At 41.1% G+C, this 11,534-nt stretch overlaps 1 pseudogene; it reads right to left on the reverse strand.

Moving 5' to 3' along the window:
* Positions 1-5,380: 5,380 nt before the first annotated feature.
* LOC100404351 (splicing factor 1 pseudogene) lies at positions 5,381-7,578 on the reverse strand (annotated as a pseudogene).
* Positions 7,579-11,534: the final 3,956 nt, after the last annotated feature.

Raw genomic sequence — 11,534 nt, forward strand, 5'->3', positions numbered from 1 at the left:
TCTTTCTCATCCATATGGTTCTCTCTCTAAGCTCCTAGAGGCATCTAATCTATTATTCTAGAAATGCTGTGTATAGTAATACAGGACAATAAACTTTGGTTCTACTTAACACACTTTTTATGGGAGTTTCAAAACCATAGTGCGGAAGCCAGCTGAACTGGTGACCTGTGACCTGGTGCTTCTGGATGCCTTGCTACAAAATTGTCTTGTTCTGCTGCCATTCAAAGCAAGTCTCTTAGCTCCAAAATATTGTGAAATGGAGAAGCGTGGTTTTGCCTGGCAATGTCTTCTGTGATTCTCTCCTCTTGGTGAATATGTGCCTCCTTTCTTCTACTTCCAGAGTCATCTACATCTTACCCATCTTGCCTTTTTTCTCCCTCTGCTGATGGCCTATCTTGATTCAGATTTCTGTAGACCAAGGACCTGAGCTCAGCTGACAGTTAATCATGCAAAATTGCTCGCGTGAGGTAATTGCTTTCTGAAGGCCATTTGTACTTTATTTTTGAGACAGTGTCTGACTCTGTTGCTCAGGCTGGAGGGCAGTGGCATAATCATAGCTCACTACAACTTCAACCTCGTGGGCTCAGGTGATCCTCCCACCTTAGACTCCCTGGGAGCTGAAACTACAGGCACATACCACCATGCCTGGCTGTTTTTGAATTTTTGTAGACAGTTTCATCATATTTCTCAGACTGGTCTTGAACTTCCTGGTCTCAAACGATCCACCCACTCCGTCCTCCCAAAGTCCTGGGATTACAGTGCCCAGCCAGCATTTGCACTTCAACAGGGGACTCTGAAAGACAGAACTGCCTTTGAAAAAGGACTGGATCTCTTTGAGTAGAATTTAAGACATTTGATTAGTGCAAGAGGTAAAGGTTTGAAGCTTACAGACTTCGTTGAAGGTGCTCAAATGATTAACATAACGTTTACTAATGTGAATCAACTTGAGATTAGCCCAGCACTTAAAAAATATGTGTACATGAAAAGAATATGGTAGTGAAGTCTTCTTAAGACAGTATTTCACAAAGTCTATGTTTATTTCCAGATCTTTAAGGTAAAATTCCGGCAATGTCAGGAAAAGCCACAGTTGTACAAGGTCCAAAGGTGCTGAAATGATAACATAAGATTAACTAATGTGAATCAACAGGATTTTGCTGTGTCACCCAGCCTGGAATGCAGTGGTGCCATGATGGCTCACTGCAGCCTCTACCTCCTGGGCTCAATGGATTTTCCCACCTAAGCCTCCCAATTAGCTGAGACTACAGGCCCACACCACCACACATGACTAATTTTTGTATTTTTTGTAGAGACAGGGGTCTTTCTATGTTGCCCAGGCTGGTCTCAAACTCCTGGACTCAGGCAAGCCTCTCAACTTGGCCTCCTGAAGTGCCGAGTTCACAGCGTGAGGTACCATGCCTGGCCTAGAAGCAACATTTCTTATTGCTTCTGAACATACAAATCAAAGACACAAAGGGTGACATAATTTAAAAATAATTTTGGTCTAATACAATTTAGATATGATTGTTCTCAATATTTATAATTTTGCTCCCTCTGTCAAATAATTTTATTTTTGGGAAAAGAGAAGAATGAAACACTGTAGAATTTGTAGCTGAACTTCAGATAGATTAGTGCAGTCTTCATTTTCATGCCTCCAGGCCACCTGAAAAACCTTAAACAAAAGTTAAAGGCATTTACTTATTTTTTTCAAATCCAATGGAAACATTCACGTTAAAGAGGTTTTATACAAGTCAGCTTCACTTTAAAAATTCTTCCAAGGGCAAATCGATGATATAAGTGTCCTTATGTTCTGTTTTACTCCTCGAGTATATTTAGACTTTTGAATTATAATGGGCAAATCTGTATACCAGAGGGTTTTAGTGTTTGAAATTTATTTCACTTTGTTCATACAAACTCAATGATTCCAAAAATAAGAATTCTGGTGTGAGTCACTTTTACAGAGTTGGGGCTTTGCTGAATGTGAATTTCTGGAAACTCAAATAAAGTCTCTCTAGGGCAAATATGCAAATTTGTTTGTTTTACTCAGCGTGATATTGGACACATACAGAAAGATATACATACACATACACTTACATGCACGAATAAAACAACAAAAATCCACGAAATTACCTGATCTCCATCATTTTGTTATCAAAGGAAACCACTCTCCTAAACCTAAACTTTTGTGTTTAATCATTCCCTTGCTTTTTTCTTTAAACAGCTTCATTGAGATATAATCCACACCTATACCATACACCCATTTAAAGTACACAGTTCAAATTTTTTTAAAGAACATTCAGAGTTGTGCAACCATCACCACAATCAATTTTAGCACATTTTACCACTAAAAAAGGAAATACTGTACCCACTAACAGTTATTAACTTTCTTCCCCAACTTTTAACTCCCCCTCCCCATTTTTTAAATATAACTTTTAACCACAGATGCACAACACATATGCCTTTATTACTACATATTTAGCTTTGATTTCAAATATAATACAATTTTTTTCATACTTTACTCTTTTTTTCATTCAACATGATGTTTCTAAAATTCATCCATGGTCTTGTACATAGATAGAGTTAATTCGTTTTCATAACAGCATATGTTTACTGTCTGAATAAACTCACAATTTGTCCATATCGTTAATTTGTTTTTTTTTTTTTTTTGCTACAGTAGTTCTGTTCTGAATAACTGTGTACACACCTCCAGGTGTACACATGAAAAATTTCCTCTAGCATAACTTGGCACTGTAATTTGTGGCTGCCAAATTCAACTTTTCCGAACAACGCAAAATTTCATTCTAAAGTAGTTATAATAATTCGTATTCTCATTAGGTGAGTGGCAGATTCTTCTTCTACTCTTGTCAACATTTAGTGTTGTCAGGTTTTTAATTTTTGCTGTTCTAATGAAAAAATGGTATCTCATTGTGTTTTAATTAGTGTTTCCTGGACTGTGAATGATATTGAGCCCTTTTCATAGGTTCATTTGCCTGTCTTATTTCCTCCTCTCTAAAATTCCTGTTCATATCTTTTCCCATTGGGTTTCTTGTCTTATTGATTAACAACACTTCTTTTTTTTTTTTTAAGAGATGGTGTTTCACCACCATGTGTGCCAGCAGGCCAGGATGGCCTCGATATCCTAATCTTGTGATCCACCTGCCTTGGTCTCCCAAAGTGCTAGGTTTATAGGCTTGAGCCACCATGTCCGGCCAACAACACTTCTTTATATATACTGAATACCAATCAATATTTGGTTATGTGTGTGGCAAATACCTCCTTCTAGTTTCTAGTTTATATTTGTGTATTCCTCTGGTGCACCTCTAAGTTATCATTTACTTGTAAGCATTTAAAAATATTAGTTATGATGTTTTTGACTTATGCATTACTTAAAGTCTTTTAAAAATGCCTATATGAACTAAAAAAAAAACTCACATAACTTATTTCTAATTATCCATTTCTTTTTTTTGAGACGGAGTCTTTCTCTGTCGCCAGGCGCCAGGCTGGAGTGCAGTGGCGCGATCTTGGCTCACTGCAACCTCTGCCTCCCAGGTTCTAGGAATTTTCCTGCCTCAGCCTCCCGAGTAGCTGGGACCACAGGTGCGTGCTATTACAGCCAGCTAATTTTTGTATGTTTTAGTGGGGATAGGGTTTCACCATGGTCTCAATCTCTTGACCTCATGATCCGCCCACCTCGGCTTCCCAAAGTGCTGGGATTACAGGCGTGAGCCACTACGCCCAGCCTAATTATTCATTTCTAACTGGATTACATTATGGTTGAAATCTGAAACTTGTTGGTGCTTGCTTTATGGCTTCTGTGTGAACAATTTTTTTTGTAATGTTCCGTGTGTCCTTGAGAGGACTATATATTCTCAAATTGTTGGGTACAGCGTCCTATTTACGTCTTTTAGGTCAAGCATGTTGATTGTGATTTTAAATTTTACATATTTACCACTCTTTCGTCAGCTTGAGCTACCAATCATGGAGAGATATATATTGAAATGTCCACTATAATGATGGATTTGTTACTTTTAATCTGTAATTTTATCACTTTATTGTTTTGTACATTTTGGGTCTCTATTTGGTGCATGCACTTTTCTGAATTTTTACTTCTCTTGAGAAGAGCCTTTACCATGGTAACACATTTTGTTTGAAAAAACGTATGCTTCTTAAGGTAATTTTTTTCCCTGAATTAATATATTTAACCCTGTTTTCACTGGTTCATTGTGTTCTTAAGTATTTTTTCTTCTTTTACTTTCAACTTCAAAACTTTCATCCTTTTACTTTCGATCTTGCCGTGTACTCATTTTAAAACTTTATTTTGTGACTAGCATATAGCTGGATGTTTTCCCACCCAATCTGACTATCTGTATCCCTTGGATGGACAACTGAAATTATTTTCATTTATTTTTATTAGTAATCCATTAAAATTTGTGTTTCTTCCATTGCTTGGTAGTTTTCTGTATCCTGACTTTTCTGTGTTTCTGTTTGTACAAATTTGAATTTGTCTGTTTATTTTCTTATTCTATCTTTCCTTCCACTTATTTGGACTGTTTATTTTTGTAGTGGCTACACTTGAAATATTACTATGTATTTGGACCACAACTACTATTTGGACTTACGAAAGTCCAAAGTTAGTCCTATCCAGATGTCTCTCCAAACCATATACAAACTTCAAATATTTGCTATTCTGAGAACCAGTCTCCAAAATACTTTTTATTTTTGTTCATTATTTTAGTTTTTAATCTAATCACAACAGACATTAGCAACATTATAATTGTATGAAATGTTTAAATTTGCATGCATGTCTTCCAGTTTTGTTTTTCTCATTTTCTCCTTCTGTATTGGGCAGCTTTCTTATTTTCTGAAATACATACAAGTTTCATTATTAGTGAAGTCTGCTGAATAGACTATATCAGGGTTTGCTTATTTAAACATGTCCTTATTTCATCCTCATTCTTAAAGGATATTTTGTTGAATATCCTGTTTTAGGTTGATGGTTGTATACGTTAGCATTCGGATTGCATTCTTTCACTATCTTCCAGCTTTCACTACTCTGTTTGAGAATCTGGCTTCCCATTTTAACTGTTTTTCTGTGAGTGATTTGCATTTTTCCTCTATGTGCCTTATAACCCTTTACTTTGTAATTGGTATTCTGCTGTTTGACTACAATATGCCTAGGTGCAGATTTGGTTTTATCTATGGTGTTTGACATGAGTTTTGCATCCTCTTTCTGAAGATTACTGCCTTTCATCAGTCATGGAATATCATCAATCATTATCTTAACTTTTTTTTTTTTTTTTTAAGAGAGAGAGTTTCACTCTTGTTGCCTAGGCTGGAGTGCAATGGTGCGATTTTGGTTCACTGCAACTTCTGCCTCCCTGAGTTCAATTCTCCTGCCTTGGCCTCCCAAGTAGCTGGGGTTACAGGCACCGCCACCACAGCTGGCTAATTTTTGTATTTTTAGTAAAGATGAGGTTTCACCATGTTGATCAGGCTGGTTTTGAACTCCTGACCTCAGGTGATCCACCTGCCTTGGCCTCCCAAAGTGCTCAGATTACAGGTGTGATCCACCATGCCCAGCCTACCATTAAATACTGCGTCTCCTCCATTCTTTCTCTTCGTTCCTTCTAAAAATTCAATTAACTAATTTTTCTTCTTCTTGCTGTTTTCTATGCTTTCTATTCTCTGCACAGCATTGTAATTTTTTTTCTCTATATATTTTCTTAAAACCAAGTCTAGTTCTGTGGTGGAGGCAGTGGGGGAGCTGGAGGCATCCAGAAGGGCGGCATGCCTGCCACCCCCATGCCCATCATGGTGACAAAGTTAGAAGGGTCCATGGGCCACGGAGGAGGAGGGGGCGGGGCATATATCATGCCGGCGGACCCAGGTGGTGGAGGCGGCTGGATTCCAGGGGTCAGCGGCACCATAGTGGAGTTGTCATGTATCTGAGGGGCTTCTGGAGAAGCTGCGGCAGCCGCCTGCTGCTGTTGCCATGGCGGGATGGACCCTGTGCCAGCACTTGTGGTGGTAGTAGTCATCGTATTTTGCTGCCATGGCAAGGGGGTACTGGAAGCCATACTGCTGCTGGGCGGAGGGAGTGGCAGAGGCTGCTGCTGCTGCTGTTGCCATGGGGGAAGAAGACCAGAGGGAGGGGCGGGGGCTGTCCACTGGGAGGCGGCAGCAGCGGCGGCATCATACCTTTTCCTTGATGCAGGTGATAGACCCCAGAGCCCACCGGTTTACTTCCCAGGTACTGATCCACTGGAGAGGGCCATGGTGCTCAGGTGGGTGGCAGTCCTGGTCCATCGAGGGTGGTGGTGGCTGCTTCCAAAGGGGTGGAGGTCCATTGGGTTATGTTGCATGGGATGTCCGCCATGCCCACCTGTCAGGCTGGGTAATGGGTGTGGGAAGCTATGGGGGCTGCCTCCAGGCCCATCAGGACTACCTCCATTCATGCCGTGGTAAGGCTGACTCTCTGAAGAGTCAGAATTCATCCAGGCTGGGCGGCTCTGGGTGGTGGACATGAGACATGGTGGAGGTGGGTTGCTGGCGGGAGCAGCAGGACGAGGTGCACTGGCCAGGGGTGTGGTGGCAGGCTCAGAGGTGGAGCCCACAGATGCTGGGACAGGTGCTTCACCCAGTTCAGCTGTGAGGGACAAATATTCTTTATCCATCCGTGCTTTATCCTGAGCTGACTGGGGATCACCAGGCCTTTGGAATTTGCAGTCTGAAGTGATGTGGCCAGCCCCTCCACACCTGGTACGCACTGTGGTGTTGGTAATGCTGCAGGTCTCTGAAATCTGCCAGGGTCTTAAGATCCTGTGGTCGTCTTCCCAAAGGGTCCCATTCAAGCAAGCCAACTCCTGAAGCTGCATCTTCCGTAGATCATTCTGGTCTTCTGGGGTCTCGATACCCTGCTTCAAGATGTTTCTTATCTGTTCCACTGCCTTTTTGACGTTCTCCATTGTATTGGTGGTGACCAGGGCATGAAGTGGCTCCTCTTTTCCCGGCAACATCTGGCCGTCTTTGCACCCAACCTTCCCTTCTTTCACAGATCCTTTCCCCTGGATCACATAACCTTGGCATTGCACTCCTCTATGTTCTTTAGGGTGTTCCCTCTGGGTCCAATGAGCAGCCCCACAAAGTTGATTTCTGGGTACTCACCTTGTGGAATCATGACTTTATCACTCACACGTGTTGCTGGAAGTTTGCAATCTGCAGGTGGCTTAAAAATCGGGTTGAGTGCAACCATCTCAGTGATGAGGTGGTGCCGCTCCTCTTCCAGTTTTTTGTGGGTGCAGAACTCTCGGGTGTTAAGCCGCTTCCTCTCGCTATTGCAGATGGGCTCAGGGGAAGGGGACTTGTCCTCAGGGTTAGGGGGGATGCCCAGGTCTCCTGTGTGTCAGGTCTTCTATCTGCAATTGCACTATGTAAGCTCCTTGTTCTCGAGTAACTCCAGGGGGAATAACTAGGCATTCACTGAATCACCATCTTCTGTTCCACCGTGTCTTGGTTCCAACTGCTCCTTTTCCGCTTCTTACTTGGGAAGTCCAGCGGTGTGGCGTTCGCTCAGGTCCCCATGTCGCCCCTGGGGACCGGCACCGGGGGCTGCTTTTCCTCGGTGAGGGCTTGTCCTTCGCAAGCCTCCTGGAGAGGGGGCGGACCCGACTGCGCTGCCGTAGCGTAGCGTAGCGCGGAGCCTGTCTTCTCACGTGGCAGGGGGCGGCGGCGGCGGCGGCGGCGGCGGCGGCTGCGGCAGCGCGAGAAGCACAAAGAGGAGGAGAGAGGGCTCCGCGGGGTGGGGTCGAGGGCTGCGGGGCCGGGGCCTGGATTGGGCCGGGCTGAGGCGAAGGGTTGAAATCGGCAGCCTCCGATTGGCAGAACCTCCGTCCTTCTGGATGCGCGCTGGGATTGGCCGAACCGTTAGGCCTGGCGAGTAAATGGCGCCGGAGTCTTGTGGGCTGGGAGGTGTCAGTGCTGTCAATATCTATTACAGCATTATCTAATTTTTTCTTCAGCTGTGTGTAATCGACTGTCCAATACTTTGAGATTTAAATTTAAATGCTTGTATTTTTTTATTTTTAAAAGTTGGTTTGATTTTTATTTAAATCTTTCTGATAATTTTAAAAGGTCTTCTGTTGCTTGATAAATAAAAAGTTGTTTTTGAAAAATTATATATTTTTAAAAATATGTCATACCTATTTTATATTCCCTATCTTAGAATTATTCCAATAGTAAAATCATCAAGACCCTAACTTTATGGATTTTTGTTTCTGCTAGATTCACTTATAGCTGGTTATTTTCTTCTGTGGTTGGTAATTTATTTCCTTGTGTTGCTGTTGTGAGCGGCTATTTTGTTCAACTTAATCTCTAGGAATCATGTGAGACTAAACTGGCAGTACTTTCTTTCAGAGAGAATTTGTGTTTCTTTCTTGGAGCTGGGAGTGGGGCACTTCTAACCTGAGATCTCTTTAGCTTTTTGGAGGATTCATACTAATGCATATTGCCCAGACTCAGCTCCCTCAACTTGCAGCAGTGACAAAATTTAGCCCCCCAAGTCCTGTGCTACTGTGGAAATTTACTCTAAGATAACTCCAGATTTGGTGATATTGTTCACCTATCTGGCTTCAGTTTCAGCTTGCTACTCCTTTTTTATTCCTTTTTATCTCTTTAAATTTTTTTCTTACTTTTTTATATTCCCCTCACTACATTAAAAATCTGTTGTTGTAGTTTACCCAGGATCAGTGTGTGCCTAGTCCTATGTAATACCAAGATCTGATATCCCAGACCTTTTTCACTTACAGCAATAAACATCTCTCAGGGGCTTTATTCTCACATATGCTGTTTCAGCGCTTACCATGTGCCAAGCTCTGTACTAGATGCTGCAGAGAATAATGTTCTTGTTCTTGAGAGCTTGGAATCTGATGGGAAAAATGGACATGTGCGCCAGAAATGATTCTATAAGGCAGCCTGAGATGTATGCTGAAACGGCCACAACCACCAAGCATGGCAAAGGCTAAGGAGGGAGGACTTCGTGCTCCCTAGGGAAAGCTGAGACTGTGAGGCACAAGCTCATGCATTGAATATAAGCTTCCATTTCATAACAGTCCAAGGGTGTACTGCTGGGCAGAAGTTAAATCAAGTCTCTTTCATGTTAAGAGCAACTGATGTGAAGGGCATAAGCTTACTGCAGAAATCTGAGGAAACATTTCAGACAGCCCATGCTGTTCTCCTAGTCACAAACCTCCACTTGTACTAGGAAATTATTTAGAAGGTGCATGGCTGAGTAAAGATGGAACACATTTAGGTATTCCAAATATTTCCCAGGAAGAAATGGCCAGTGCTTACACTGCTATTAAGACAACTTCTAAAGTGACTACTGTTTGTCAACTGGTGTTTTCTAGTATAACCTTATTTTAAGAGGGCTGTAACTTGACTGTAAAAATTCCCCCTGGGTGAAAACTTGGCATACCAGAGTGCTCCCTTTCAATAATGTTTGCTTTTTTTTTTTTTTTTTTTTTTTTTACAGTAGCCAAGGTCTTTCAAAGTCAAAAAAAAAAAAAAGACCACAAAGCTCTTAGTATTGGAGAGAATTGATTCTTTCTATAGATGTTTGCATTCCGTACCGCATGGAAGATAAAAAATAAATAAAACAAGAATCAAACCTATTTGTCTTCTTAATGTACAAAACAAATGCCCAATTTTAGATAACGGTCTTCATGCAGTGTGCCCAAAATTACAATAACAAAGCTATATAATGTCTACTAAAGGAAAGAGTGTTTTGTAATTTTATTTTTTAAGTAACAGATGCGGTTGTAAGACACCAGCTGGCTAAAGTAGTATAACCCAATAGATGGAGCTTACATCGAAGCAGGCAGCAGTTTTGCTATTTCTACTGAGTCAGGTGAGCTCTATCAAGACAGTGAATAATATTGTAAAACCTCCAGTGATAATAAAAAGCTTCAATATATTTAACACTATGCATCATGTGCCTTGCTTTAAAGAACAAAATAAAACAACGAGGGATGGAGAAGATATTCTACTCAATGGGCATCATATAAGGCATAAAGCACTTGAGATAGGAAGCTGAAGCTGTTGTGTTTTTTTGGTAGCCTCAGTTCCCACATGCTTCTTTTCTTGAAGTGCTGAATGCAATTCCAGTGACTAAAGATACATGATCTGAGTATGAGTAGGTGCCACAACAGAGACAAAGCCGTCTGGTCTACCACTGAAGGAAGTGCAGGCTCTACTCTATTTTGAGTGAGTTGGCATGTGTGTCTACAAAGTGGTGCCTTTCTAAGAATTGTTAAGTTTAAGTTTTCTTATATATAATTAAGTTTTAACTCATTTATCAGTTTTAGAATCTAACTGCAGAGTAAGATGTGTTCTTTGTGTTCTATGTTAACAGAAATCATAGTAGGAAAAGTGTGTGTTCTTACCCTTTAAAGTTATAGAGATGAGAAGGAAATTATAAAAACAGAATTATAGCAATAGAGATTGGTGGTTGCTGTTGCCATGGGTTAAGGAGGGCAGGTGGAGTGGGCAGTGGATGTAGCTATGGAAAGTCAACATGAGAGATTTTTGTAGTATTGGAAATATCTTGCCCGCATCAATGTCAATATTTTGGTTGTGATATTGGGCTATAGTTTCTAATGATATTACCACTTGGGAGAAAGGTATACAGAATTCCTCTATATTAGTTTTTACAACTTAATGTGAATCTATAATTATATGACAATAAAAAAGTTTAATTGAAAATAATATCAGATTTACTTTAATAATACATATAATAAAAAGCGAGACCAGTAACAACATGGAATCTAATAGAAGAGGGATCAGTAAGTTATGGTCCACAGGCCAAATCTGGCTCACTGCTTGTTTTTATAAATAACCTTTTACTGGATCACTGCTATCTTACTAAATCGTATCCATTGTCTATGGATGCTGCTGTGCTACAACAGCAAAATCAAATCTTTGCTTTGGAGATGGTATGATCCACAAAGCCTAACATATTTACTGTCTTGCTCTTTACTAAATATATTTGCCAATATAGAATATAAACTAGGCTGGGCTGAGTGGCTCACGCCTGTAATTCTAGCATTTTGGGAGGTTGAGGTGGGTGGATTGCTAGAGTCCAGAAATTTGAGGCTAGCTTGGACAAAATAGGGAGACCACGTCTCTGTGAAAAATAAACAAATAAGCTGGGCATGGTAGTGCGTGCCTGTAGTCCCAGCTACTTGGGAAGCTGAGGCAGGAGGATCTCTTGAATCCAAGAGGCTGAGGCTACAGTGAGTCATGACCACACCACTGTACTCCAACCTGGGCAACAGGGCAAGACCCTGTCTTAAAAAAAAAAAGACAAGAATATAAACTCTACCAGGGAAAGTACCTTGTCAGCTTTATTTATCACTGTTTCTTAGCACATTACCTAGCACATTGTGGGTACACAATCATCATTTGCTAAATTAAGGAAGCAGCATACTAAGGAAATCTGAGTGTGCTAAGAAGAGGATGAGTGAAAGAATGTAAAAACATCA

This window comes from Callithrix jacchus, chromosome 2, assembly GCF_049354715.1.
Source record: "Callithrix jacchus isolate 240 chromosome 2, calJac240_pri, whole genome shotgun sequence".
Classification (NCBI taxonomy): Eukaryota; Metazoa; Chordata; class Mammalia; order Primates; family Cebidae; genus Callithrix; species Callithrix jacchus.